The sequence below is a fragment of the Dipteris shenzhenensis genome, chromosome 6 (assembly GCF_047967505.1).
Source record: "Dipteris shenzhenensis isolate YYH24624 ecotype China chromosome 6, Dip_SZ_1.0, whole genome shotgun sequence".
Taxonomy (NCBI): Eukaryota; Viridiplantae; Streptophyta; class Polypodiopsida; order Gleicheniales; family Dipteridaceae; genus Dipteris; species Dipteris shenzhenensis.
In genome coordinates this window covers 16,110,729-16,115,908 of record NC_141601.1, presented here as the reverse complement: position 1 = coordinate 16,115,908, position 5,180 = coordinate 16,110,729, and the positions used below count along the sequence as shown (strand labels likewise).

The 5,180-nt window shown below is 38.9% G+C and overlaps 1 non-coding gene across 1 annotated transcript; it reads left to right on the top strand.

Moving 5' to 3' along the window:
• The first annotated feature begins 4,572 nt into the window (after nucleotides 1-4,572).
• On the top strand, nucleotides 4,573-4,732 carry LOC147900852 (U1 spliceosomal RNA). Its single transcript, XR_015541257.1, has one exon. It is a non-coding gene; the product is annotated as a U1 spliceosomal RNA (small nuclear RNA).
• The last annotated feature ends 448 nt before the right edge of the window (nucleotides 4,733-5,180 follow it).

The following is a 5,180-nucleotide window of genomic DNA, read 5'->3' as shown; positions in this document are numbered from 1 at the left end:
TTTGTGACAAACTAAAAATCAAACACAGGTATGCAACTCCTCACTATCCATAGTGCAATGCTATGGATGAGTATTTCAATGGTGCGTTAACTGGCATTATGGGAAAGATGATAAGAACCCATGAGAAAAGTTTGGACCTCACTATACCATGGTGTTTGTGGGCATATCGTGTTGTTGTAAAACAAGGTACACATAATAATGGATAACTCCGCATTTATTCAGACATAAGGTAATGTGTGTCATGTAGAAGCAATGTAACAATGTGTTGATGCTTGATATCGCCAAGCATTTTAATGTCAATTGTAAACAAAGCATATTAAGATGGCTACTAAGCCTTGAAGCTAGTAAGGCATGGATTCTTTGGTCTCCCAAAGAGGGTGCGAAGACACCTGCTGTTGCTAAGGCCTAGAAAAGTGCTAAAGGATGATGCCATCTAAGGTGTCAAGACAAAGTGCTAGTTACTAGTTATATAAATCACACACTATGATGTCATAGGGTCATTAGACCTGTGATGAGGTATGAACCTCACATGAGAGTACTAGATGAGGAACCAAGAAGGATTTTGATGTGAATAAGCAGTGACAAGCTTCTTATGTGAATTCCAATGCGGGTTTATTGATTGTTAGGTCAAACCTTTCAATTGAGGACAACTGCTATTGAAGGATAAAACCTTCCCTAAACCACAATAAGAATAAATTTGAATTGTAGATCTATCCACTTGGAATTTGTATGAAAATCATGGGCATACTATTGGAAAAAACTCAAAGTTTATGCAAGAAATGAAAGAACTCAGTAAAGGAAACACAAAGTTAGAATAAGAGTCATGTAGAATAGAACTATTATTCCAAATAGAAAATTGAGAGAAAACACCCATCTACATCTCCTTAGACCTATGGGTTTTCTTGGAGATTACATCATAGCAAAAGAGCTAGAGTGTAACATGCCAAAACTTGATGTGTGGAAAATAGATGAATGCAAAAGGAGAACTCTAACATGAGAGATACGAGAGACCTTCCTAACTATAGTACATTGCTTTATTTATACTGATGGCATAAATGGCCTTACTACAGCTGTACATGAGTTCCAAATCAGCATACAAAACTAAGCTAAGAAAACTCCCCTAATTGCGATTGCGGGAGATAGAGCCATGCTGCTGAAAATAGAACCCCAAATCTCACTGCTGTTGCTATCCCAAACCTGAATTGTGGTGTTGCTAGTCCCCTCCATTTTGGGCCTAAACTGTACGACGGCGGTGGATCTGGGCTGCAGTATGGATGCTATGTTGGAGTGGAGGAGGGCTACACAAGGGCCAGAAGACTGCGCTAGGACACATATGCTATGTACATATATATGTATATATATATGTATATACATATACATATGTACATACATATACATATATATATATGTATATTTATATATATCTATATACATATATATATGTAGACAAACATACATACATACATACATACATACATACATATATATATATATATATATATATATATATAGAGAGAGAGAGAGAGAGAGAGAGAGAGAGAGAGAGAGAGAGATTTTCTAGGTCTATAACATAATTTATCATAACTTGACTTAGTGTGTCATAACTAGATCTCATTCCTTTCCACTTAATACTTAATCAAAATAGCTATTTCATACTTCTTGAAACATTGTGAAGTGATGCTGACTCACTCCTCCTGTCCATTGTGAAGTGATGCTGACTCTTACGAGTAATGAGAGGGTATTATTTGAGCTACAAAAATTCAAAAACTTGAGGACCATCGAAGTCTAATTCGAGTCTCCTTTCTAGAAAAGTAATTATTTTAATTAAAAAAGTGCAACTATCACATGTAAAGACACGATATTAATTGTTGTAATAAGTTAAGAACAAGGACCATATACAATGAAGACAAGGTATGAAGTACTGTAATAAGTTAAGAACAAGGACCATATACAATGAAGGCAAGCAAATATATTGAGATTTTTACAAGGATCTTTGTTCCATATTCACTATGTATGGTGACTCAGTGTGTCATAACTGGATCTTGTTTCCTTTCCACTTAATAGTTAATCAAAAAATATATTTGATACATCCTAAAGTCTTGTCTCACGTATGCAAAACTGAGTGTTTCTATAGATGCATCTATTGGTTCGTCTAGTAAGCATGTTAGTATTGAGGAGGTTGGCATCTTCAATTATCCTTTTCCAAAGATAGATATGCAATTTGCAACTAGTGATTTAATATTAGACTCAATTAGACCCTCCTTTTAAAATTTTGATCCTTTGAATTGAAAACGTGCAATTATCGTATGTAAGCCAAGGTATTAACCTTCGTAAGTGAAGAACAAGGGCCATGTAGAATGAAAACAAGTGAAAATTTGTACAAATTTATGTTAAATATTGTAATGAATTGATTTGGTAGTACAATTATGCATACTTGGGATTGATGCCCTAGACTTGATGATCTTGGAGTACTCCAATCCTCCGTTCCCTTACACCATGCTTCAATTTCTCAAGCATACCAAAGGTCAAAATGAATTTTAATACAGAAGTATCGTATCTCCTATGAGTTGATGTCCTGATACGTAATTGTATATAAGTATGGGTACTATACTAGCTAGTGTTTCCACTCTTTGTTGCAAAATAGTGAATGCATCATTTAACTCCAGTAAGGTTGGGAGATCCCTTTATGAATATAGCAATTGCTTGTTGCATTACCAGTGCAAATTAATCTTGTAAGTTTACTTCAATCAACAATAACAATACAACACTCAAGCATGTAATACTAGATGCCATATATTTTGTATAACTTTGACTGTGCATGTGTATTAAGAAGCCAAACATGATTGGATTTTGGTTGTTCTTAGACGCTTTCCAGAAATTGGACCAAATTTATAATAAGTCCAAGCTTACTCTCTTCAAGGTGATGGTCATAAATAAATCATATTCTCCACCTCATTAATTCAGCCAAGGTGTTTATCTTAGAAGCTACATGTCCTAGTATCAAATCATTTCCTCTCCAAAGAAAAGAACTTTCTAGTAAATTTTAAAGCTCGTTGTTGTAGTAGTAGAATGGGAAGTGACATCATGTGACAAAGACCATTTTCTAGGTAGGCGCCAAGTGAAGAGAGAATGCAGGATCAAGAAGGTTCATCTTTAACATCAGTGTCAAAAGCATGTTGATCCTCCACAGCAGCAGCAAGAGTTATAGGAGGATGTCGAGTAGTTGAACCATTCTTGTTCTTTTGGCTGAATCTATTGCATTCTTAGTAGTAAAAGGGGAGGCATGGTAATTCGTGGACTGCCTCTACAAAAGGCTTCAGTTTCATCCTGAGGCTAATCGAGAGAGTTGTTGAAGATTGTTATAGCTTCACTAAGTCCTCGACCACCAAGATACAAAAGAAAAGAACTTTCTAGTAAACCAAACATAGAAATCAACAAGCTGTGTGGCACAATCAAGGAAAACAAGAAAAAACATTGGGTGTTGACTAGTCTGTTTCTCTGAACTCACTACCTAGGGAATCTCTAAAATAGGGGCCAAAAACCAAGGCAGGGGACTATACATCCCACGAATGCATCGCCTTTTGAATACATAGAGGATGCTTGTAGACCAAGCCTTGCAGAAACATGCCTGCCTCTTAGTGGTCATCTGACATCCCACACTGTAATATGGCAAGCATAGTGTAGCGAATGTCCTACCAAACGGCAATGGGGGTGACTACTAAGGGGACCTATGGCCTCCCATCACTAGGTTGCAGTGGGTAACCCTAGTGCTGCAAGCAATTATCCTATATACATCTCCCAAATGTTGCAAGAAGTGACGCTAGATAGAGTCTCCCAATACTCTCCTCTCAAGAAGAAATAAGACATTATTGCCAAGCAGGGAAGTCACATACCTTATCTAGAAGACCTTGTGACCCTAGATCGTGTAAGCGGGTGTTGTAATGTCAATGGAGAGGGCATGACCCGGATCATTTAGCCAAGTAGCTATACCGCATATGAAAATAGATTGTGCAATGTAATGAAAATATTGGACTCACATACAAGAGCAAAACTTGAACCGTTCATTGTGTTCATGTGAAGAAGTAATTGTAGCTTTTTCAAAACAATATGTGGAAGATGCATGGGTTAACAGGATGATGCTAAGAACTAATTGTAGGTTCTTAAAAAAAAAAGGTGGAAGATGTATGAATGAAATTGGCTAGTTTAGGCATGCCTTAAGAGAAGAGTAGAAAAAGATGCATAAAAAGGTTCAAAGAAGACAAGTGCGCTTAACGAAAAGCTCAACGAGAAAATAGAGAGTTTTTCCTAGAGAATTGGTATAGAGCCAAAACTTAAAATTGCACACTTTTGAGCAAATAATAAAATTTTTAGACCATGAGCCGGGGAAATTGTTCAAGATTGTGCATGGAGTAAAAATCAACCATAGAAGCCGAGATGTGTCGGCCCATTTGGGAGTGCATAGAAGTCATGGGGCCTCAAATCGTGCCACGTGGAAGGAGATCCCATATAGAGGTTGGCGTAGGAAGGTGGGAGGGAGGCATAGTTAAGCGCATGGCAGCACCCCCGGAAGACATACTTACCTGGGCGGGGTCAATCGGTGATCAGGAAGGCCGATGGCCTAGGGTCGGCCTCTCCATTGCACTTCGGACGGGCTGCACCCTAGCATCTCCCTACGGGGAGAGTGCACGTCATAATTTGTGGCAGCGGGGGCTCGCGTTCGCGCGGCCCCCTTCCAATCCAATTTCAACTCGCAGAGCAGAGATGCGGGGGTCGCCTCTCCAAGGTACAACCCACTTCCGACGTCATCTAAATCCATTATTGGCTGCACGCTGCTCCGAGCGCTTTTCGGTTCTTCTAGCATCTTATTCCGCACTACTGTGAGTGAGATTGGAGGGATCTTCATTGTGTACTTGGTGTGTTTTCATGGAGCTTGAGGCTGAGGCCTGTGCATGCCTTGGGCAATGTTGTTAAGCCTAGACATCAAGTTGCGATTGAGGAGTGGAAGGATAAAGACATTGAGGCATTGTCAATGATCATTGGCACGACAGCAGCAGATTCCGTCCTTCCACACATGAATAGTCGCAATGATGGCAAGTGAGGTATGGAGAATCCTAAAGGACTTGTATGAGACTATCAACCCTGAAAGGATCCTCATCATCAAGGATCAGCTGTTGACCATT